At 39.4% G+C, this 26327-nt stretch overlaps 1 protein-coding gene across 1 annotated transcript in view; it reads left to right on the forward strand.

Moving 5' to 3' along the window:
• LOC149251467 (dnaJ protein ERDJ7-like) overlaps positions 1-26327 on the forward strand; it is a 140936-nt gene that overhangs the window by 104980 nt on the left and 9629 nt on the right. The window lies entirely within an intron of this gene.

The following is a 26327-nucleotide window of genomic DNA, read 5'->3' on the forward strand; positions in this document are numbered from 1 at the left end:
ATTAGTGTAGGTTTCTCTTAAGTTGATAATTACTTGTGAATGTTTGTTGGCATCTTATTAAATTTATGTTCTCTTCATCAAGCAGATACCAAAATGTACAAAACATGAAGATCACAATAGACAAAAAACACAAGAAATTAGGGTCCAAGCTAGGGCAAAAACCGCACAAGGGGGAAAACCCAAAAATCCTCTTCTTATAGGATCAAATTTGTTGAAATGTGTAACTAGGTTCGGTCTTCATAATGCCTATTGTAATCATGATTTTATGTATTTGATGAAAAGAGAAAAAGAAATTTATTATTGTCATTCTTGATGCATGAGTTTCATTCTCAAGGTAAATTTATTTGTAGGTCCAGCACTCGTTGAGTGCTTCTAGGTTTGTTATAGAATTATGAAGATAAAAGAGTCATTGTGATGCATATAAGACCCCTTTGGGCATCTTGTATTATGCAAAAGAAATTTATTTGAGTCATAAAAGACCCTCCAAGACGTTGTCAACGAGCTACAACAAGTCAGACTACATGAAAGATCAAGTCGGGCTCATGGAGGCAATTCGTACCCCTAGAAAGCCTATATATAAGAGGCATTCAACTTCATTTGAAGCACACATCCAAGACATACGAAGAAAAAAGAAAAAGAGTTTGATCTTAAAAAGGAAGAAGTCCTAAGGCAAGTGAAGTTCAAGAAGAAAGCTAGAGTTGAAGGTTTTGGGTCTCTCTCACTCACTCTCTCTCTTAAGGGAAACACAATTCTGAAGTTGCTAGGTAAAATTTGTTGGAGGTCGAAGTTGTTGGAAAGTTGCTGGAAAGTTGTTGGAGGTGAAAGTTGCTAGAAAGGTTTTGGGGTTCAAAGTTGCTAGGGTCGAAGTTGTTGGAAAAGTTGCTAGGGTCGAAGTTGTTGCTGAAAGACAAAAGTTTGATACCATAAGTTGTGTAAGGAAAGCTCATCAAGAAAGAAGGTTGACTTAGTCTTGGAGGGGTCTTTGTCACGGGTCTTAGGTCTTGGAATTCGTCATTTGAAGATTCTATAAGAAGAGAAGAATTCTTGTGGGTTTTCCTCTCAAGAGGAGAAGTTTTGGACCTGGCTCACAACCTACATTTTGTGTCCTCTTGTCTCTTTGATCTTCATTGTTTGGTAGTTGTTTGATGATAGAAAACACTTATAATAATCAAGTTAAAGAAGAAGTTAATCAAGTTAAGAAAAAAACATCACAAGCAGTTATAAGTAAGAGAAATCACCTAACCTAGCTACCCCTAGATTTCTCAACATGGTATCAGAACTAAGGTGACAAGACAAAAAGAGGCAACTTGAAGATCATCCACTTGAACGAAGGATACATAAGGAACGAGCAAAATAAGGAGCATCAAGGAGGACCGTCCATCACATCACAATGTTTTATTTAAGTATCTTTATATTTATCTCTGAATCTACATTAAAATGACTTCATTCTACAAGGAAAGCAATAAATTGGTTGGGTCATCAAATTTCCTTGCATGTAAGACGAGGATAGATTTAATCCTTATAGAGAATGAAGTTATTGAATATGTTAAGGGTTCAATCTCTAAACCATCCTAGGAGAAATCTCAAGCACTATCGAAGCATATGAAAGGGGAAATAATGGCTGAAAGAATCTTAATAGAATCAATCAAAGATTCCCTCATCCCTTAGGTAGCAAAGTTGGAGAAATCGAAAGATATCTATGAAAAGTTGGTAGAATTTTTTTATGTAAGCACTGTAGGAGAAGTTATATCACTGGGAACTGAATTTTACAAAATGAAGGTATAAAAGGAAGAAGGGATAATCTCATACCTTATGAGGGTGTCACAAATAAGAGATAAACTACAAAAAGTAGGAGAGATAATGTCTGATAAAGAAATGACCATTGTTGTGCTCAATGCACTACCTGATGAATGGGGCAATTTTGTATCAAGTATCTATGGAAAGAAGGAAGCCACTCCATTCAGTGAACTTTTGTCATTATGTAAGATTGAAGAAACTAGGTTGAAGGCAAAAAAACGATGTTGGATCAAATGAACAAGTTCAAGCATATGCTTCCATGGCTAGGAGAAAAGGAAAGTTTGGAAAGTTAGATCCTCGGAAAAAGAAGAAGATCGATATGTCAAAAATACAATGCTATGATTGTAATGAATACAGACACTTTAAAAGGAATTGTCCCAAACTCAAGAAGGACATCAAGAAGAGAAAGGAAAGAAATGAAGCCCATGTTACTGAAGAAGTGGAAGAAATAAAAAATAAGAAATCAAAGGAGGAGGAAGTGAAGATCTCTACTATGACTGAGATAATCTCCTTCATTTAGTTATTTTCAGTTATAAAGAGAATAGAAAGAATCACAAGTATGATTGGATGCATTATAGCAAGATAGAGATGGCAACATCATGGAAGTATGGAAGGATAGCTGAAGCAGAAAGTCTACATGGTTATAACAGTCATCATGATAGAAATGACATCTTCATTGGAAGCATATAATGACAACCAAAGTATATATGGTTGGAGGAAAGTCATCTAGCACGATAGAAGATAAAGAAAGGTCATCATACATTATCATTTATTAGAAAGGAGCATTTGCATAATGAGGATCATTAGAAGGTTCACCTCTACTTGGAAGAAGTGTCTCACTAATTGTCTACATTCCACCTTGCGTGGGATCCATTGTTTAGAATAATGATGGTATGGTGACAAAGGAGTGCAACATGTTGAGTTGGTTGAAGTACTTTTCATCTTCAAGCAAGAAAAGGTAGTTGCTAGAAGGATGTCTAGATGACCAAAAGAAGGAAAAGGTATGTATATATTTAACAGATAACTTCATGTCATCATATAGTTGCAGACAACATGGTTGAATGCTCTATCTCATGAGCTTGATCAAAGAAGAAGGATCTCTTCCATTAAAATGATGCATGAAGGCACATAGACAATGTGCCTTGAACTCTTCTACATATTGATAAGATGAAATCAACATAATATGACCTCATATGGAATATAAGGTGGTTGACAATCATGATTCCTATGTTGAAAGAACCATGTAAAGAAGATCCTGAGGAGAGAAATATGTGAAGAAAGGAAGAAGAGTTCATGAAAGATGCAACTATAGTCACGTAAGATAAGTAATCAACATCCGGTAACTAGAAGATTTAGTTATGATGTCTCCATGGAAGAAGAAGGTATCAAGATGCTGATGTGTCGACTGCAAAAAAAGAATTGTTAAAATTGGAAACTAGTGCCAAATTCCACTTTAGACAACTCATTTGATGGGGATGATGATTGCATTGAATTCCTCTTTTCGAGAGGACCAAAATTGATCTAAAGATCATCTAATTTGGACAAGCAGAAGTGTGTTTTTGAATTTATGCCCACACATGTGCAATTTGTTCAGGTCGGCCACATCATGATGTAGGCTTATGAAGCCCAAGAGACATGTCACTTCACCCTCAACGACTTGTATAAATACAAGTGACCTCTCACTTCATTTGGCATCATCATGACTCACACTTTCTCTCTCCTTCTCTCATTGGTTCATACAACTATTGGGCATTCTCTTTCTCTCACATGTGTGGCAAGGAGGATGAATTTCAAACATAACTACAGGGCCGGAAATTTCAGGGGTTGATTGAAGTTTGACTAGCGTTGACTAGTGATTGTTTGAACACGTTTGACTGCGATTTTGAAGGGTTTGACTTTGTTTGACCAGCCACCTTGATTGGCACACAAATCGAGATTTTCTGGGCTGTTTGACCTATGTTGACCGCAAGGTTGACTTCAAGTTGACCAAGTTTGACCACAGATTTTATGATTGTTTTGGGTTGACTTTGACCACTGTTGGAGGTTGAGTTGGATTGCCTTTGATCGATCTTCAAAGGGGAAGTTTAGTTGATATGTTGACCATCTTTGACTTTCTGGTTAGGGCTGAATTTGACTGCAGATTTGATAGGGCTGTTTTGACTTTGATTTGGCAAGTCTACTTGGACTCTTTGTACTCTCTCTCTGCTGAACATTTTATATAATAATAAGAAGAATTGATCAAAGGGTTTTCCCACATTGGGGTTTTTCCCTATCTTCCGCCAAATTTCGTGTTCTCTTGTCTTGGCTTGTCTTCTGCATTTTGTTATTCATGTCCTATCTACAGTTACTGTCAATGTGATTTATGGTTAATGATTGCTATTGGCAACCTAAATTGGAAATTGTCATTGGGTTGCTAAAGGAACATTGAAGTAATTGTGCTAAGCATAGAACATACCATTGTTAACTAAAATTAACATGGTATCAAAGCTTAGGTGAAGACAAAGTGTAGGAAAAGAGAGAGAAAAGAAATCACTAAGGGAGACAAGATTATTGGACTAGCCTCAATGGCTGCTACATCTTACTCCAAATTTGAGGATAAGCTCAAGGGCAAATCTGAGTATCATGCACGGAAGATGACTTTGGATTTAACTTTGGAAGAGCATGATGCCATGGACTATGTGTAGGGAAGAGTGGTGGAGCATCCTTCAAATGCACTTGCTGTTGCAAAGACATAGTACAAGAAAGGTGAGGTCAAAGCCAAAATAATTATGATAGACTCCATTCAAAAGAATTTTGGTTGCCTATATTTCTAATTTGGGAACATCTAAGGAGATGTATGATAAGTTGGTTGGGATGTTCAAAGGAAACAATGCAAAACAAATCCACTTTTTCAAGAACAAGTTGAAGGACATCAAGATGGATAAAGGGGAGTCTATCCAATCCTACTTTATGAGAATAACTCAAATCAAGAATGACCTACTATCTATTGGGGAAGTTGTTGCTAATAAGGAGCTCACTCTCATTGCATTTGGAGGTCTTTGAAGAGCATGGGATGTGTTTAACACCACCATTCTTAATAATGATGGGATTCCTAGTTTTGATGAATTATTGGCTAGATGCACTCAAGAAGAGACGGGATGATGGAGAGAGGCAAGCCTTCAAATGGAAATGAAGCTACTGCTTTCTCCGCTCATGGTAAGAGGTTAAATAATGCTGGTCCAAGGAGACAGAGTCAAGGATTCAAGCAGGGATTCAAAGAAGGAAGAAAAGGAAGTTGCTACAATTGTAATAGTTTCGACCACTATGCTAAAGATTTTCCTCACAAGAAGAATTCCCCAAGGGATGACGACAACAACAACAACAACAATTTCAAAGGCAATGGCAATCAAATAACAACAGGTTCAACAATAAAGGAAAAATGAATGCTCCCGCTGCTTGATATGGAAATGGTTGACCTCCCAAAAGGATGAGAAATTCTAGGTATGAGGAAAGTAATGTTGTAGAAAAACAAAATGAGTTTTATCTTATTTCCGCTTTATCTACTGCCTCTCCTGCGGATACTTTGGATCATTGGTTGATTGATAGTGGATCCTCAAGGCACTTCATTGGGTGCAAAGAGGCCCTCTCAAATTTGATTGAAAAGAAGACTAATCTGGAGATCATACTTGGAAATAATGTCACCTACCCTGTGAAAGGGATAAGTACTGTCACTCTTCACTTAAATCAAGGTCAAACCGTTCATCTACAAGAAGTATTGTATGTGTGTGATTTGAAGAAGAACCGGATGTTTTATTTTTGTAATGGAAGATAACTCCTTCAATGTAGCATTCATTGATGGAAAGGTACGTGTTTGGCAAAGAAACCCTAAAGATGCATTTACACTTGGATTTAGGGTTGATGATCTCTTTCAAGTTGGAGGAAGTCCTTTGGGAGTCTTGACTTGTGAAACTTCTCTTCAATTTGAATTTTGGCACCAAAGATTTGCCCACCTTCATTACAAAGCCTTTCCTGGGGTAAGGAAGATGGTCACAGGTATGCCCGAGTTCAACATGAATCATGAAGGAGTTTGTCAGGGTCGTGCAGTTGGGAAACTTACAAGGGGACTATTCCCTTCAAGTGAAAGCCAAACTACCGATATTCTAGTATGTTGCTCGTAACATCATTGGGAGGATACTTATACTATGCAATTTTTGTGGATGACTTCTCTCGCAAAACATGGATCTATTTCTTGAGGAAGAAGGATGAAGTGTTCAAATGGTTCCGTTCTTTCAAAGCTTGGTGGAAAATCAAATAGGGAAGAAGATCAAAATATTGAAGACTGACAATGGAACTGATTATGAATCAAATGAATTCAATTTCTTTTGCAGAGAGGCTCGCATTAAGAGGGAGGCAACCATTTCATACACTTGAGCAAAATGGAGTTGCCGAAAGGAAGAATCGAACAATCATGGAAGCCACCCTTGCCATGCTCTATGATCAAGGTCTACTGAATTTCTTATGGGGAGAAGCTGCCAACATTGCCGTGTATGTTCAAAATAGGTACCCGCATCAAGCACTGGATTTCAAGACACCCGAAGAAGTTTTCACTGGTAAGAAACCTAATGTTTCTCATTTTAGAAGATTTGGTTGTCCCGTGTATTTTCATGTGCCTAAAGAGAAAAGAAACAAGTTAGAAGTATCTGGGAAGAAAGGTATATTTGTGGGCTGTAGTGAAAATTCAAAGGCATATACAATCTATGTGCCTGGTCAAGAGAAGTGGAAGTAAGCCATTGTTGAAGAATCTAGGGCAAAGTACTGTAGTGTGATTCTTCGTTACTTGATAACAATTTGTGGAGTATTTTTACTTTTCCTTATTAGCTTCTTCTTCTTCTTCTTATTAGTGCATATGTGTGCACTTCATCAAACTGCTACCAAAATATAAAAACAAGAACACAAGATGTTTGCTCTTTGCAAGGGCCAAAACCTCTCTTCTCTTGAGAGGAAAACCCTTTAGTAAGTTTCTCTTATTGAAACTTCTTATTGATCAATGCCAAACCTTAGATCCCTGACACAAATATCCTCCAAGCACAAGTCAAGTCCTTCCCTCTTTCTACACCTTGTTTCTCGACACTTTGTTCCCCGACACTTCTTCCGGCACTTCATTTTCCAGCACTTCATCTTCCTTCTTTCGACACTTCGTTCTTCTTTCAATTGTTGTTAAGTCTTATTATACTTGCTCTAGAAGACATGCCTTAGATGAGATACTTCCCTTATGATGATTCCTTCTCTCTCTTAGCCAACCGATGAACTTTTATGACTGTCAAGGGAGGGGTGTTATAACACCAGTGCAGCCCTAATTCTCGCACGTGTGAGAGGTACACCCTAGAGAATTAGGGTCCTTTTCCTTTGCTAGAGAGAGGGACTTCTTCGCTTGACTTGGGAGGTCTTGTAGGTCTAGTGACTAGCCCAAACACCAATGAATCTTGCACTGAAAACTTGTTGCTTCTATATCCACAGTCTGTCCTCCTTATCTTTGCACGTGTGATTGTTTGTAGCCCTATAAACAATCCCTAGCCTTCGCTGAGTTTCCTCCTTCCTTCACTGCACTTTTGGAGACCCTTTATACTTCCCTTACCTTCCTTCTCGGCTTGTCTCTTTGCTGATTTCAGAGCTTGTGTTATCTTCTTTATGAGGGAGTGGATAGCCTCTATATATAGAGAACTGTCCCCCCTCTAGGTTGACATGTAGGACGACTAGTTAACTGTTTGCAGGCCGAATAGAAGAGTAGATTTTGGATGGTTTCCTTGGTGGTATTGCATGCTTGAAGGAGCTTCTTAATGGTGCCTTAGTATAGGAGGAGACTTGACTTTACTTGGAGGTATTCTCTTGACTTTAATACATATTTATACAAGGTGTAACATGCCCTTAAGGTTTTCAACTTTTTCTTTTGACTATTTGACTTACCTATAACACTTTAAATAGTGCTAGACCTATTTGAATGAGCAAGAAATTCATTGACATATATTATAAAATTAAAATTTCTTTTCTTGAATAAATACAAATATCAAAAGTACATTTATGAAGACCGAACCTAGTTATATTTCCTTCAACACTCCCTCTTAACTAGGGAGGTATTCATACAATATTCCAAGGTGTTTGACTATTACCAATCTTGAAGAATTCACATAAGAGAAACTAGATTTGCAATCCATCTGTTATAGCATCATATCTATCAGCATTGTCATAGTGCAAGGCCTTGACTAACAACTCCATCTCTCCACGAGATCATGAGCTACAATGCTGGCGAGACCAATGATTTATAAACACCTTCATCATTGTCTGTCAAGGTACATACCCACCCGGGTGTTCTCTGAGTATGAACTTCTAGGACCATTCTTATCTTGGGTTTCTAGCCCTCAAAGAATATCGGTCCTCTTGCCTACTCTTGACTTGGGATGCCCTACACATCCCCAAAGAGTATCGGATGCCAGATGATTACCTAATCCTCTCATTCTTTCTTCCCAAGTGAAGACAAGAATGTCTATCTTGTGTCTACATTTCCATTCATGGCCTTCATCTAGACTTACAGCTATTAGTCCTAGTCTAGTGCATGACCCATGAAACTAAAAACACAATTGTCACTCCTTGTAGTCTTGTCCTTGAGAAATGAAGGCTTCGCTAGTAGAATGGAAGGTGGAAACAAACACAGAGTAGGCTGGTCCCAACTTAGTAAGAATGGAATAGATAAGGCTACCATCTTCTTTCTTAACCTTAACACCTTCCAAAAGAAGTCTAAGGGTCTTGAACTTGGACAAAAAATCTTCAATGGAAGAAAAATTATTGGGGTCCAACGTAAGCAACTCATTTTCGAGTTGATGGGCTCTAATTTCATTTTTAATTCCAAAAACTTTAGTGAGCTGTTTCATTGCTTCATTAGGGGTATCAAGTTCTGCGATATGGAATCTAAGGTCTGGAGAAATAGACATCCCTATCAACCCACGTGCTTGATCTTGCCTATTTTCCCATTTGGCTGCCTTATCTTCATCTTTAGGTTTAGTTTCTTGGCATGAGGCTATTCTGTAAAGACCTTTGCTTCTAAGTAAATCCACAATGTAGGACCACCATTGGAAGTAGTTGGTGTTGTCAAGAATAACTTGGAATGAAATTTCATTGTAACAAAAACTGAAGCTGTAGATGTTGAAACTAAGTGTTCCAATGGAAAGATCTCTAAAAATTAGTCTAATTAAAAAAACAACTCTGAAAACGACTCCTGGATGAAGAAGTTATGGCTTTTTGAAGAAAAGTTGTTGAAGATGCCGACGGAGTGCATGAATGTGTTCCAAACTTAATCTAATTAGCTCACTTTAAAATGGATTTTATGTGACCCACTTTTATAAATAAGTGGAAGTCACTTTTACAATGGTACTTTATGATCTACTCACTAAATTGTAACTTAAATAGAAGATAAAGAGACTTTAGAATTATAAGTGACTTTTTATAATGGGTGAGAACACTTTTACATAAAGTAACTTTAAAACATAAGTTACATGTGCTTTTTGAGAAAGTAACTCAACAAAAAGAAAGACTTGAACCCAAGACCTCTATTCTCATAAAGTAACTTTAGACCAAGTGAGCTAGTTTAAAAGGTTAGTAATTGTTGGAAAAGAGGAAGGTTTTTTTTTTAGTCACTGAAGCTTTGGGGTGGGTGCTTACCTGAAAAAACTCTTTTTGCCTACTAAACAAAAAATCACACAACCCAACACGGACATACAAAAAAAACCAAACTTTATGGCTTGAAGTTAGCTTTCGCCGGAAACTAAATATTTTCCTCAATGTTTCTTATTTTTCGAGATCACACTAAGGCGCGACGGAAAATAGCATACGCATGAGAAAAATACTTCTTTTCTGTTTCTGATTTGCCTAGATCGCACAGAGTCGTGGGGCAAAGAACATACGCAGAAATGAAAGGTATAGATTCGTCAATAAAAAACAGAGAGATAAATAAACCGAAATAAATAGAGAGAAAAATAACTAAAACTGCAAATAAAGACTGTATACCTCCAGATCTTAAAAATGACGTAGCTAGGGCTACCAGAAACCTTTTCACATGAAACGAAAGGGGTTCCTCACTGGAACAGATGCTCCTAACACAATAGAGCGGTCCTCTCAGCCCGAAAGCGGTCATAAACAGTAGATTTAGGAAATGACAGTTGGATGCAGTTACACTGACTTCCGATTTGGATCACCAACGGATGCGGCTCTCAAATAGCTCTGATACCATGTAGGAATTTACAGGGTAAGTTCCTTAGATAGAACACCAAAGGACACCACTCACAAACAGACCACAGATCAATACATCAGTATTCTTGACATGGTTAAAACCCTCAAAGAGGGAAACAGTTCACGGCCTGAGCCAACGCAGCCACTTCAGGCAATTTATTAATAAAAGAAAGAAAATTTACATAAGCTTCTCTCATGAACGGTAACCCTACAAATGACCCTCCATGCTCTTTAACTAGAGATCATTTAACAATTGGGTGTTAAGCCACGGATCAAGTGCTGGTAATATTGAGGAGAGAATGAACCGTCAGATCACTTCATGTCTAGAACATATCGTGACCGTCGGATTGTAAGTTACAAAAGTACATAGTAAAGAAACACACTTTACCTAACCCTACACTAGACCAAGTTATACTTAACTATTTCCTATGTGTCGGAATGTCCTAATTGTAATCAGGGGTGATCCAAAACTCCCTCTTGATCAGGGACTTGTCAGAGCTCCCTCTTAACTAGGGACTCTTTCATTCATCAACAAGTTCTTCTTCGGGTGTCCTTCAACTGCTTGATCTCTTTCCTTTCTTTGATGTCATGAAGTCTTTGTTCGAACTTCTTCTAGCTAGGGCACCATCCATCGATCGCTTTCCTTCCTGGTTTGTCATGTCATTGCTTCCTTTGTGGAAAGTGTCTTTCTTGCCATGCATCAGGTTTTATTGTCATCTGGCTACTCCTTTGTCATTTGTCCATGCTGCTTCTTGTACTTGCTTGTTTACATGCTTTGACCTAATAGTCCATCATGGCTTTATCCTGATATTGCTTTTAACATTGCCGTTTCTTTTGCTAGATGGCTTCTTCATCACGACATCTTTAAAGAGTAGAATCAGTTCTCTGCATCTTTTATATTTCCAAGGCCTTCATAGGTGTCAAGGGTCCTTCCTTTCTTTGTTAGAGTTGTCCCACCTTCTTTCAGGAGATATCTTCAAATTATTTTGTCAGATAGTGATTCTTGATGATCATGGTGTTCTTCACATGCTTGATCTCTTTCTTCATTTGCTTCTTCTTAGATAGATGGGTCAACCATCTTATGCTTCTTGTGAGAGCATTTCTTCATTGCTTGCTTCCTCGACTAGTCAACGTTTCTTCTTGCTTCTTAGTCAACAATCTTATACTCCTTATGTTAACATATTCTTTTGTTGACCTTCATTGCTATGTAGTACATGCCTTCGAGCATGTCCTTGGTGAAAGATATTTTTTTATACTTGATCATGTTATAGAACTATTCCCATGACTCAATAATATACAAATGATAACATGACTAAACTTTGATGTATACATACCTCATCTTGATTCTCCTTTGATCATCTTGGCTTCATTTGGTTGTCCTTGGTGTGGCCCTTCTTGCTTCATCTTAGCTTGCTTGTATATCATCCTTTTCTTGAATCCCATGAATGGGATTCTCGATGAGACATCTGCTTTGGTTCATGAACCTTCTTTTGAAGATTCCATTATAGGATCTTAAAGACCTTTGCCTTGCAAATGTTTGTTTTCTTTTGATGATGGAGGTCTTCTAAGATTCTTAATCATGATCGATCTTCTTTTATCATGGATGAGGTCCTATACTAGGTATGCTTCTTCTACATGAATATCTTGAGCTACATCTAGCATGCTCCTATATTCTAGAAGATATTCCTACTCATGCATTTTTGTTCTTATCATAAATGCTACATCTTCATGAGTATCTAGAACTCTATGTACATCATGCTTATAAATTCTAGAGGATGTTTTTAGCCATGTAATTTTATTCTATTCCTACACGCTCTTATACTACTCAAAACTTTCAAAGAAGTCTAGAAGTAAAGTGTTTGACCTAGTCATAGTAGAGATCCGAAGGATCTTCCTTCTTTTGCTTCTTTCTTTCTTCTTTCACTTCTTGAGTTATGTGAGCTTCTTCCCTCTTTCTTTTGTTGTTGTTGTTGTCCTTATTAAGCTTAGGACAATTCCTTTTGTAGTGTCCATATTCTTGGCATCCAAAACATTGGATTTTGGACATGTCTTTGTTGTTTGTTCCTTGTGGACCAAATTTTCCAAATTTACCCTTTCTCATGGCCATGGTAGCAAATGCTTGCTCCTTTGATCCCACATCTTCTTTTGACTTAAGTCTGGTTTCCTCTGTTCTGCATAGAGACCACATTTCATTGGGAGTGGTTGCTTCCTTCTTGGCATATATGCTTGATGTGAAGTTTCCCCACTCCTTAGGTAGAGCATTAAGTATTACAGTTGTCATCTCTTTGTCGGACATGACTCCCCCAAGCTCTTGAAGTTGATCTCTCATTTAAGAGATTATCATGAAGTAGGGAGCTATTCCTTCCTTTGTTATCTTCATCTTACAATTCATTCCTCAGAGATATCACTTCTTCGGTTGTGGATACTGAGAATAGCTCTACTAGCTTATCATAAATTTCTTTTGATGTCTCAAACATGGAGACATAAGGAATGAGAGAGTCTTTGATTGATTCTATCAGGATCCTTTGAGCTCTTGTCTCATTCTTATTGTACTTGGCTAAGGCTTGAGTTTGTTCCTTAGTAGGAATAGTGATATTCCCTTTGACATGTTCTAGGAGTTCATTCTCCTTGAGAAGTAAATCAATCCTCTTCTTCCATGCAAGAAAGGTATTGGTACCTACCAATTTATTGCTTTCCTTGCAAAAAGACATTGATGTATATTCAAAAGGGGACTTGTACTTACTTGATAGGTTTTTGAGATGTGATGGTGTGGCTTCCTCCTTCAAGACTTGATGGCTTGCCTGTGTTGGATTTTGATGTTCTTCAAGTTGCCTTCTCCAAGTGGACTTGCTTGATGATGAGATTTACTTGAAGACTTGTAGCTTGATGTAGGTCCTGCTTCAATCTGCTCTTCTTTGTAGGTGCCTTTATGTAAGGCTCTTTTTCTAGCTTTGTAGACCTGGTTGATGAATGATGACCCTTCTTGTCCTTGAGGTGATTGAGAATTCTAGGCTTGATGCTTCAACTTTGGAGATGCTTCTCCCTTGATGAGTGTTCTTGAGATGCCCTTTCCTTGATGAGTCACCTTAGCTCTGATTCCATGTTGAAGAATCTAGGGCAAAGTAGTGTAGTGTGATTCTTCGTTACTTGACAACAATTTGTGGAGTATTTTTATTTTTCCTTATTAGCTTATTCTTCTTCTACTTATTATTAGTGCATATGTGTGTACTTCATAAAGCTGCTACCAAAACATAAAGACAAGAACACAAGATGTTGGCTCTCTACCAGGGCCAAAACCTCTCTTCTCTTGAGAGGAAAACCCTTTAGTAAGTTTCTTTTATTGAATCTTCTTATTGATCAATGCCAAACCCTAGACACCTGACACGAATATGCTCCAAGAACAAGTCAAGTCCTTCCCTCTTTCTTCACCTTGTTTCTCAGCACTTTCTTCCCTGACACTTCTTCCGGCACTTCTTTCTTCTTTCAATTGTTGGTAAGTCTTATTCTACTTGCTCTAGAAGACATGCCTTAGATGAGATACTTCCCTTATGATGATTCCTTCTCTCTCTTAGCCAACCAATGAACTTTTATGACTGTCAAGGGAGGGCTGTTATAACAACAGTGAAACCCTAATTCTCGCACATGTGAGAGGTACCCTAGAGAATTAGGGTCCTTTTTCTTCGCTAGAGAGAGGGACTTCTTCGCTTGACTTGGGAGGCCTTGTAGGCCTAGTGACTAGCCCAAACACCAATGAATCTTGCACTAAAAACTTGCTGCTGCTATATCTGCAGTCTGTCCTCCTTATCCTCGCATGTGTGACTGTTTCTAGCCCTAGAAACAATCCCTAACCTTCACTGAGTTTCCTCCTTCCTTCGCTGCACTTTTGGAGACCCTTTAGACTTCCCTTACCTTCCTTCTCGACTTGTCTCTTCACTGATTTCAGAGCTTGCGTTATCTTCTTTATGAGGGAGTGGACAACCTCTATATATAGAGCACTGTCCCTCCTCTAGGCCGACATGTAGGCCGACTAGAAGAGTAGATTTCGGAAGGTGTTCTTGGTGGTATTGCATGCTTGAAGGAGCTTCGTAATGTTACCTTAGTATAGGAGGAGACTTGACTTTGCTTGGAGGTATTCTCTTGACTTTAATACATATTTATACAAGGTGTAACATGTCCTTAAGGTATTCAACCTTTTCTTTTGACTATTTGACTTACCAATAGCACTTTAAATAGTGCTAGATCTATTTCAATGAGCAAGAAACTCATTGACATATATTATAAAAATAATATTTCTTTTCTTCAATAAATACAAATATCAAAAGTACATTTATGAAGACTGAACCTAGTTATATTTCCTTCAACAGCCATGATGTCACCTTCGATGAAGACACTACCCTTGGGAAAGCCATAGATCTCCCCATTTCAAGGAAGGATAATGATGATGCTACAGAAAAATAGGATGAACCTTCGACATATGAGCCTATGCCTGATGTTGAAGGCCTAATGGATCCCATTGATCCACCTCCTGGTGATCCCTCTACCTCAAGGAAAAGACCTTTGTGGCTCAAAGATAGCCTAAAGATGCTAAAAGAAATACTGCTCCAAGAGGGACATTTCGTGAAAGTAAGAAGCCAAATAGGTATCAAGGGTACTTAGCTACTATGAGTACTATTGTTCAAACTGAGCCATGTTCATTCGAATAAGACGTAAAGCACGAAGTCTGGAAAGATGTGATGAATGAGGAATATGAATCTATAATGAAGAATGATGTTTGGGACGTGGTGCCTAGACATAAGGACAAGTCTGTGGTCACTTCTAAATGGCTTTACAAAATAAAACATGGAGCTGACAGGAGTGCTGAAAAATATAAGGCCAGGTTCATTGCTCGAGGCTTCTTTGAAAAGGAAGGAGTGGACTATCACGAAATATTTGCACCGATTTCCCAATATACCACTCTCTGATTTATTATTGCTCTAATTGCCTCTCAAGGATGGAGCATACATCAAATGGATGTTAAGACTGCTTTCTTGCATGGCTCGCTTAAGGAGGAAGTCTACTTGGAACAACCACAAGGGTTTGAAGTACAAGATCGAAGGACACATATATGCAGATTGAAGAAAGCCCTTTATGGCTTGAAGCAAGCCCCTAGGGCTTGGTATGAGAGGATTGACAACTATCTTATGAAGCTGTGATTTAAGAGGAGCAATGCTGATCCTAACCTATACTTCAAGGTTGAAAATGACATGCCTCCCTTTTTGGTCCTTTATGTAGATGATCTCTTTCTGACAGGTGCAGTCCCTCTCATTTATTAATGCAAGAGGGAGTTGGCCTCCAAGTTCGAGATGAAGGACCTAGGATTGATGCACTACTTCCTAGGCCTGGAGGTCCGGGAATAGCTAGGTGAGATTTTCCTTTCTCAAGGAAAATACATTGTGAAGTTGCTCGAGAGATGTGGGATGGTGGATTGCAAGTCTATGTCTACTCCGATGGAACTCAACTTCAAGAAGCTATGTGGTAGTACTGCTAGGCCTGAATTGGAAAACCCTTCTGAATATAGACAACTTGTGGGGGCCCTGATGTTCTTGGTTCTTGGTAAACTTCCGTCCTCACATTTGGCTCGCTGTGAATATGTAGAGTCAATTTATGGTCAAGCCTCATCGCATACATTGGATTGCTGCTAAGAATCTCTTGAGTTATCTTCGTGGCACAATCAACTATGGACTGAGATACACTGTCGGGAATTTGAGGCTGTATGTTTATATTGATGCTGATTGGGGTGGCAGTGGATCGAAAAAGCACGTCTGGATGTTGCTGCTCATTGGGGTCTGCTTCAGTTTCATGGATGAGCAAGAAGTAGAAATCGGTTACTCTAAGCACTGCCAAGTCCGAATACATTGTAGCTAGTATGGCCTTTTGTGAGGTTGTTTGGTTGAGGAAGCTCTTTAGTGAGCTATTTGAGGACGTGCTAGATACCATTGTGATCTTCTGTGACAATCAGAGTGGGATTCACCTTTCAGAGAATCCTATGTTCAATGATCGCTCCAAGCACATTGATATTAGGTACCACTTTATTCGGGATATGGTACAACAGGGAGCAATAAGGCTCCATCACATAAGGACTGATGAGCAGGTTGCAAACGTCCTCATGAAGCCCTTAGGGAGGTCAAATTCTTAGCCTTCCGAGAGAGACTTGGAGTCGTGGAAAGACTCTCCCATGAGTGTTTCACTTGAGTTGGACATTAAGCTCTAGGAGCTCCTTGGGGCTTGGGATTCTTCTTGGAGCTATGAGTGACCATAGGATGAGTGGTTCACCTTCCCCTTTTGGTGCGATGTGTATATGGTGAGTGGTTCACCTTCCCCTGTGATACCCTATGATGGTTGACATGTGTGTAGGGTGAGTGGTTCACCTTCCCCTATGATTGACATATGCATAGGTGTTGATTTGGGGTAGCATCGGATGTGCTCTAAGCTTCAAATTTTGCAGGGTGGCTTGGGCACATGCATTCGAAAGAACCCAGAAACCGTTTTGGGAAATTTCACCCAGAGACATACATTAAAATAATTAATATTTTTAATGGAGTTCCTAAGTCTAATCTTAGGAAAATAAAAATATCAATGGGTATTAATCTAATTGTGGGTGAATCTTCTAGATAAAGACAGAGATCCAAGTCAAAATTATCTAAGCCTTTGATTAGGAGTTAATCTAGGTTGTTGGTTGTCCAGCAGGAAGATATAAGAAGGGGCTTGAGGGTCATTTGGAAAATACACCAAGAGATCAAGAGATCGAATTTCTGAAGTGAGAAGTTCTCAAGAGGAAATTCTGATCGAAGAGATATTTTGCAGTAGAGGGGCAGGGATAGTGGTCCCAAGGAAGATTTCTAGATCCAGAGAGGCAGTAGCAAGAGGCTGAGTTATTCCTAGTGCAGGAATGCGCGAGTGCAGGGACGCACGAGTGCAGGAATGTGAAAGTGCAGAAACTGGGAAGTGCAAGAACGTGCGAGTGCAGGAATGTGCAAGTGCATGAACGCACAAGTGCAGGAACGCGAGTGCAGGCAACATGAGTGCCAGGGTTGCTTAGGGAATATCTCTGCCAGATTTTCTTATTGTTTGGATTTCCAGTTGGGCGTCCATAGATGTACTCAAATTTCATTGCTGCATAATAAAATAAAACCCTCACTGCTGCACCGGTTTTCCCAAGTTGGGTTTTTCTGAGGACATTTGTCCAAAAATAACGGTGTCCTATGTGTTTATATTTCCTTGCTCAGTTTCTATGTTTCAGAATCATATTTAATTTAGTGTAGGCTGCTTCAGTTTTTTACTTCAATGTTTCAAGAAGAAATCTGAAATAAGTTTATAATGTAATTTATGATCTAGGTGAAGTAGATTCAGTTGGTTGCAGTAGGATTCCTAAGATTGTTAGATCTAGGAATTTTCACATGGTATCAGAGGTGTTGATGTGAAATAGGAAGAGCAGATCTAGCACTGAAACAAGGGCTAACTTGCTGCTGCAAGCAACAGTTTGAATCCCCTGAGGAATTGTGCAGTTCTAGCCAAGAGGGCTATATTTTCGTGGGTGTCTCTCTCTGAGTGAGCTGACAAAGAGGTAAGATTGCCGGATCAAGAATTTGCCAAGGCAGAGGGAACCACGCAGAGCATCAACGCAGAGCTAGAGGGACTCAATTTTCTATGAGTTGAGTGTTGGGCAAAAAAGCCATCGGAAGAAGGAAGTAGGTCGCATAATGAGGGAATACTTCCTCAGTGATTTCTTGCCAAGGAAATCAATATTTCTCATTTGTTGAGCAGCAGACTTACCAACTCCATCAAGGAGTGTGTAAGCCAACCTAGAAGCTACGTAATAAGGAGAAAGAGGGAGTTGTTCGACAATTTTTATAGGATATGGCAACCAGTGGCTTGAGGGATCAAGACAGGTTGGACAGAGCATCCAACTACGTCATCTGGAAGGCTAGAATGTCTTGCCTTTTAGATGAGCATGCCCTCAAGACGTAGGTCGATAGTGCGGTAGCTGAACCTGCGGATGCAGATCTGCTAAAAAAGTACAAGGTTGAGATGGCGAAGGCCAAGAGGATGATCCTGGATGGAGTCAAGGATCACGTGGTGTGTGACGTTACTAGCAGAGCAACTGCTAAGGAGATGTGGGATGCTTTGGCCACATTGTATCAGGGATATTCTTAGCAGTAGAAGATGTACTTGGAACATAAGTTGAGATTTACGCAGATGCAGAAGGGAGAATGTGTGGATCCATTCCTCAAGAAGTTGAAGGAGACTCGTGATGAGTTGTCAGTTGCAGGGCATACACCTCAGGATTCGGAGTTAGTGAGACTGGCCCTAAATTCTGTCTCGGATGAGTGGCAAGTCTTTGTCTAGAGTATCCTGGGCAGAGCAACATTGCCTAATTAGGATGAGATGTGGGGCCTGGGCAACTCTGAAACAAGAAAAGCCAAGGAGAGACCTGGTCAAGGTCAAACTTGGCGGAAGCAACAACAGTGGGTTGAAGCCCAAAGTAGAGGAGGATAATGCAACCCTTGCATCGAAGGGGTAGTAGGGGAAACAAAGACGAAAGAAGGACGTCTCCAAGGTGAAGTGTTTCAGATGTGGCGAGATGGGCCACTATGCATCTTAGTGTCCCCCTTGAAGAAAAAGAACAAGAATGAGAAGCACAATTCTAAGGTTGCAACCGCAAAGATTGAACAGGAGGAGTTCGCCATGACAACCAAGATACCTCCAGGAGGGAGGTGGGCTGATATAGAACTGTAGTTTGATAGAGCTACAGATGGGTAGGATCCTTGAGGAGCCCACCTCTTGGATCATCACCTTGCTACGGGAGCCCATGATTAGTAGTAGCAGGATGGAGGAGTTTTCAGTTGGTGCCATGGAGTGTTGGAGCGACAGATGCAGTAGTTAGTAGCGCCAGAACTTGAGCAGCGCAGAGCAGAGAGGCAACAGTGCATGGAGGCACAGTGCAGAGCTTCAGCAACGCAGTGGCTTTAGAAGACGGTGTGAGACTAGCAGCTGCCAGGTTTTCAAGACTGAAGTGTATCCACGAGATACTTATCCAGTTTTGGGTGTTTTCAGTTTCTTCTCTCAGCGACTGAGTTGCAATACGAATGCAGTTTTAGCAGTGGCAGTGCTGGTAGCATAACAGATGCAACATTTGAGAGGGAGCTATAGTATAGATGTAGCATTGGCAATGGCAGTGTCAAAGGAAACAGTACAGTAGCAACAACAACGCAGTGGTTGATGGACAGCATGTCGGACATCAGCAGCGTAGAGAACGATGCTTTAGAGTCAGAGCATTATGCAGTAGCAGTGTATTGCTAAAGCACATTCCTCGCTAAGAGGGAGTGTTGATTTGGGGTAGCATCGGATGTGCTCTAAGCCTCAAATTTTGTAGGGAGGGTTGGGCAGATGCATTCTAAAGAACCCAGAAACCGTTTTGGGAAATTCCACCCAGAGACAATTATATTAAAATAATTAATATTTTTAATTGAGTTCCTAAGTCTAAACTTAGGAAAATTAAAATATTAATGGGTATTAATCTAACTGTGGGTGAATCTTCTAGATAAAGACGAAGATCAAGTGAAAATGATTTGAGCCTTTGATTTAGGAATAAATCTAGGCCGTTGGTTGTCCAACAGGAAGATATAAGAAGGGGCTTGAGGGTCATTTGGAAAATACATCGAGAGATCAAGAGATCGAATTTCTGAAGTGAGAAGTTCTCAGGAGGAAATTCTGATTGAAGAGATCTTTTGTAGTAGAGGGGTAGGGACAGTGATCCGGAGGAAGATTTCCAAATCTGGAGAGGCAGTAGCAAGAGGATGAGTTATTCCTAGTGCAGGAACTCGCGAGTGCAAGAACGCGAGTGCAGGAACGTTGAAATGCAAGAATGCGAGTGCAGGAAACACGAGTGCCGGGGTTTCTTAGGGTATATCTCTGCCAGAATTTCTTGCTGTTTGGATTGCCAGTTGGGCATCCATAGATGTACTCAGATTTCACTGTTACATAATAAAATAAAACCCTCACTGCTGCACCGGTTTTCCCAAGTTGGGTTTTTTCCGGGGACATTTGTTCAAAAATAATGGTGTCCTATGTGTTTGTATTTCCTTGCTCAGTTTCTTTGTTTCAAAATCATATTTAATTTGGTGTAGGTTGCTTCAGTAATTTACTTCAATGTTTCAAGAAGAAATCTAAAATAAGTTTGTAATGTAATTTACTATCTAGGTGAAGTAGATTCAGTTGGTTGCAGTAGGATTCCTGAGATTGTTAGATCTATGAATTTTCACAATAGGATGAGTGGTTCACCTTCTCTTATGGCATATGAGCAGGATGAGTGGTTCACCTTCTCCTGCTGATGCCCCAACATACATCCTACACATGTAGTCCAAGACTCATGGGAAGTACCTCTCATCTGGCCAATGGGTTGGGAAAAGTGGATAGGGACCATAACACTACCGATGGATGCATCGTGTACTGCTGTACTCCCTATTTATAAGATGCATGATGTTCAACAACTTGATCTAGGATCAACTCTGATTGAGGTTCTACCTCTAGACTGACTTTTGTCAGTGGAGAGTGGTAAGGTCTTTTGAATCATTCTTGATAAATTCTTCTTCATTATTCATATCAGTGTTTAGCAGAGCAGAGATGAGATGAGATACAAAGATGGTACATGGTGACAAGATGGCACAATGATCGACGATGATGGATGGATTGGCAGGTGGAATTTTCCCTATAGTTGAGAGGGAGTGTTAAAATTGGCAACTAGGGCCAAATTCCACTTTAGACAACTCATTTTATGGAGATGATGATTGGATTGAATTCCTCTTTTCGAGAGGACCAAAATTGATCTAAAGATCTCTAATTTGGACAAGCAAAAGTGTGTTTTTGAATTTATACCCACACATGTGCAATTTGTTCAGGTCGGCCACATCATCATGTAGGCTCATAAAGCCCAAGAGACTTGTCACTTTACCCTCAACGACTTGTATAAATACAAGTGACCTCTCACCTCATTTGGCATCATCATCACTCACATTCTTCTCTCTCCTTCTCTCATTGGTTCGTACAACTATTGGGCATTCTCTTTCTCTCACACGTGGCAAGGAGGACGAATTTCCAACATATGTACAGGGTCGAAAATTTTAGGAGTTGACTGAAGTTTAACTAGCATTTACCAAGGCCTGTTTGACCAAATTTGATTGTGATTTTGAAGGGTTTGACTCTATTTGACTAGGCCGCATTGATTGGCACAGAAATCGAGATTTTATGAGCTGTTTGACCTGTGTTGACCATAGGCCCGTTTGATCACAAGGTTGACTTCAGGTTGACCAAGTTTGACCACAAATTTTATCCCTGTTTTGGGCTGACTTTGACCGTTGTTGGAGGCCGAGTTGGATTGCCTTTGACTAAGCTTCAAAGAACAAGTTTGGCTGTTGTGTTGACCATATTTGACTTTCTGGTTAGGGTTCCATTTGAGTGCAGTTGACTGCAGGTTTGACAGGGCTCTTTTGACTTTCATCTGGCAAGTCTACTTTGACTTTTTGTACTCTCTCTCTCTCCGCTGAACATTTGATATAAAAATAAGAAGAATGGTCAAATGCTTTTCCCCACATTGGGGTTTTTCCCTGTCATCTGCCAAATCTGGTGTTCTCTTGTCTTGGCTTGTCTTTTGCATTTTGTTATTCATGTTCTATCTACATTTACTGTCAATGTGATTTATGGTTAATGATTTCTATTGGAAATTGTCATTGGGCTGCTGTAGGAACATTGAAGTAATTGTGCTAAGCATAGAACATACCATTGTTAACTAAAATTAACAATAATCTTGGTAATGAATGTCTTGGAGATGGGTTCATACACGTGCAGGATATTGATGCTGCAAGAAGTTGATGTCATGACGAAAGACCATCATAAAAAGGTAACTTTGATTTGATGTTCATTTTGATTTTTGAAAACATCTGGTTAGGTTAATACAGGGCTACCGAAAGAGGGTTGTAGAAGGCACCTATAACTAGTACTCATGAGATTGGATGGAAGATCCTGAAAGAAAACATGACTTGGAAGAGGTAGTTGTATGAAGGATAGGCAGATGTGGACTAGAAGATCACTTTCTGATGAAGAGAAGGAAGACATGAAAATTGGTTCAACCTTATGGTTTGTTGAAGGAAAGTGATGGAGAAGATGGCCGATGCCCTATGAAGAAGATCTAGAAGATGAAGGCTCCATGATGAAGAAGTTCATGACATCAAAAGGAGGAGCCCTACTAGTAGCTGGTAGAACCATGATCTCCACCAAAGAGATGATAGCCGATGTTGGAAACAAGTCCCTAGTTAAGAGGGAGCTTGGGCAAGTTCCTAGGTAAGAAGGAACTTGGGTATATTCCTTTTATAGGAATGTGTAGATCCTCCCTAGTTGAGAGGGAGAGATAGACACATCATTCTTGTCTTCATGTTATGAAGAAAGAATGGAGGATTGGGTAAGCATTTGGTTTCTGATACACTTTAAGGATATGGTAGGGAATCCAATAGGTAATAGTAGTCGAAGAGGAAATTCCTTGAGTATGTGTTATTCCAAGACAGGGATTGTCCTGAAAGGAAATACCTTGTGAACATTCGGATGGGGTATGTGCCTTAAGAGACAATGATGATGGTGTCTATCAGTGATTGTCTCGCCATCATTGTGCTCTGATCTTGTGGAGAGATAGAGTTGTTAGTCAAGGCCTTGCTATGTGACAATGCTGGTTGGTATGATGAGATGCAATGAGATACGCTGAAATACTAGCTTATGATATGGCTTACCAATCTGACTCTTCTTATGAGAATTCTTCAGTTGTAGAATGTCCAAGTACCATGTATGGATTATGAATACCTCCCTAGTTAAGAGGGAGTGTTGAAATGTGTAACTAAGTTCGGTCTTCATAATGTCTATTGTAATCATCATTTTATGTATTTGATGAAAAGAGAAAAAGAAATTTATTATTGACATTCTTGATGCATGGGTTTCATGCTTAAGGTAAATTTATTTGTAGGTCAAGCACCCATTGAGTGCTTCTAGGTTTGTCATAGAATTATGAAGACAAAAGAGTGGTTTTCATACATGTTAGACCCCTTTGGGCATCTTGTATTATGCAAAAGAAATTTATTTGAGTCATGAAAGACCCTCTAAGATCTTGTCAACGAGCTGCAACAAGTTGGCATACATGAAAGATAAAGTCGACCTCATGGAGGCAATTCGTACCCCAGGAAAGCCTATATATAAGAGGCATTCGACTTCATTTGAAGCACACATCCAAGACATAGGAAGAAGCAAGAAAAAGAGTTCGATCTTAAAAAGGAAGAAGTCCTAAGGCAAGCGAAGTTCAAGAAGAAAGCTAGAGTCAAAGTTTTTGGGTCTTTCTCTCTCTCTCTCTCTTAAGGGAAACAAAATTTTGAAGTTGCTAAGTAAAAGTTACTGGAGGTCGAAGTTGCTGGAGGACGAAGTTGTTGGAGGTCAAAGTTGCTAGGGTCGAGGTTGTTGAAAAGTTGTCGGGGTCGAAGTTGTTGGAAAAGTTGCTAGGGTCGAAGTTGCTGGAAAAGTTGCTAGGGTCGAAGTTGTTGGGATCGAATTTGTTGTTGAAAGATAAAATTTTGATGCTGTAAGCTGTGTAAAGAAAGCTCATCAAGAAATAAGGTTGACTTGGTCTTGGAGGGGTCATCGTACCCCTGGAAAGCCTATATATAAGAGGCATTCGATTTCATTTGAAGCACACATCCAAGACATAGGAAGAAGCAAGAAAAAGAGTTCGATCTTAAAAAGGAAGAAGTCCTAAGGCAAGCGAAGTTCAAGAAGAAAGCTAGAGTCAAAGTTTTTGGGTCTCTCTCTCTCTCTCTCTCTTAAGGGAAACAAAATTCTGAAGTTACTAAGTAAAAGTTACTGGAGGTCAAAGTTGTTGGAGGACGAAGTTGCTGGGGGTCAAAGTCGCTGGGGTTGAAGTTGCTGGAGGTCAAAGTTGCTGGGGTTGAAGTTGCTTGAAAAGTTGCTAGGGTCGAAGTTGCTAGAAAAGTTGCTAGGGTCAAAGTTGCTGGAAAGGTTGCTAGGGTCGAAGTTGTTGCTAAAAGATAAAAGTTTGATGCTGTAAGCTGTGTAAAGAAAGCTCATCAAGAAATAAGGTTGACTTGGTCTTGGAGGGGTCTTTTCCACCAGTCTTAGGTCTTGGAATTCATCATTTGAAGATTCTATAAGAAGAGAAGAATTATTGTGGGTTTTCCTCTCAAGAGGAGAGGTTTTGGCCATGGCTCACAGCCTGCATTTTGTGTCCTCTTGTCCCTTTGATCTTCATTGTTTGGTAGTTGTTTGATGATAGTAAACACTATAATAATCAAGTTAAAGAAGAAGTTAATCAAGTTAAGTTCAAGGACATCACAAGCAGTTATCAAAGTAAGAGAAATCACCTAATCTAGCTTCCCCTAGATTTATGAACAAGATCAAAATGAGATATCCAAGATCCAAGACCAAAACCAAGACTGCCAGAAAGACCCCAAGTCAACGCTCCTCCAAGTCTCTTCAACATGTCAAAGTCAATAAAACTCAACGTTGGTCAAACTTATAAAATCTAGTCAATTCCTGAAATTTCAACCTCCCTGAAATTGCGGCCCCTGTAATTTCAACCCCCTGAAATTTCAGGCTTGCAGTACTTCAGACAAATTCACACGTGTGAGAAGAACTAGGGAAAAAATCAATTCATCTTCTGTTTCCTTTGACCTCCTTCTCTGTTCTTTGACTTCACCGGTTTTTCTTCTTTTCTTGGCACAAAAATCGATGTGGACAAATGAGTGAGTGAATGAAGTTGAACTCTTTGTATTTATACATGTCTAGTAGTAGTAGGTCAAATAGTTGACTTTTTAGGCCGACTTGTCTAGGAGGGTCGACTTGGTCTTATGGATGACAAATTGACCTTTTTGACTCAATAAAAAATCTTTTTCTTTTTCTTTACAAAAGTCCAAATGGGACTTTGACTCAATTACATTTCTTTGACTCATAATGAATTTTCTTTTTGACTCAATAAACCCTATAAGCATGAAGAACATGCTTTGACTAGAAATAAAATAATAATAATGAATGTAATAAATGAATATAATAAATACATTATTAGTACATTTGAATTTCATTATGAAGACTGACACGGGGGTATTTGGCTTGGAAACACTTGGGTTATCTAATATCTGAGATTTTCTAAAGAAGCCTCCTTTGTGGGGATAGTATCCAACCACAAAACAACAGGGGAACAATTGCTAAGGAGATGGTGGTTATTGATCCCACTGTTGCTCGTAATCTAGAGTGCTTAGGGAGGCTTTGTGCTATGGTGCTATATTTTGTAGTAATAATAACAATTGTGATTTTCTCATTTTCCTTTTGCATCCAAGAGGCTCCAATGTCTATTCAAGTTCTTTTGAAGAGGAAAAGAATTATTTGAAGAGGAAAAGAATTATTGAGGCATCAATATATTTATCTAGGTTTGTAGATCCCTATAGGATTATCATGCTTATACATCCAATCTTGCCAAATAGTATTTGGAATGAACATGTTGAGCTTGTATATCTGATTTGGTGGAATCGACTGTTGAATACCATGACTAGTAGGACTATCTGATGGAATTATTTTAATTTATTGCGAGGTATTGTGCCAAGTCTTCCATGATTTAGTGCCCTCATCCCAGATATCTCTCCTCTGAAAATTCCTTTCATGGATAGTCTCTTAGGGAGGTTTCTATCCATAGTTCTTTGCAAGTCTAAATTGAATAACAATCTAGATCCATTCCTCTCCAAAAATCATTCCAATGCCAAGAAAGTATAGGAGTGGCTTTCTTCCATGCTTCCTAGGTACTTTCTTACAAGTGAGCCATCATTTCTGGAATCTTGCTGAGCAGCAATGGCATCACTGAGAAAAATCTGGTCCCTATCCTGTTTTGGTGTTTCCCATAAGATATTCCATGTTTGAGATTATTCCAATGATCGTCGCCAAAAGGACATCTAACATTCCCTTTGGCCAATAGAATAACCACTTGAAGTCTGATATCAATAAGATCCAACCCACCTCCTTGTTTTGGAAGAGTACAAATTGTCGAAAGCACTAAAAGAAGCAAGCGGTCACCCCCAGATTTGGACTTCAGGAAGGCTCTATATATTTTTTCCAATCAACCAAATGAGCAAGTGATAAAAAACAAGCAGGGACATAATAGATATCAAGAGCTTGGAGAATGTTTCCAATAACTGAGT

This window comes from Pinus tabuliformis, chromosome 7, assembly GCF_031772625.1.
Source record: "Pinus tabuliformis cultivar Carrire ecotype Pingquan chromosome 7, CPIR1, whole genome shotgun sequence".
NCBI lineage: Eukaryota > Viridiplantae > Streptophyta > Pinopsida > Pinales > Pinaceae > Pinus > Pinus tabuliformis.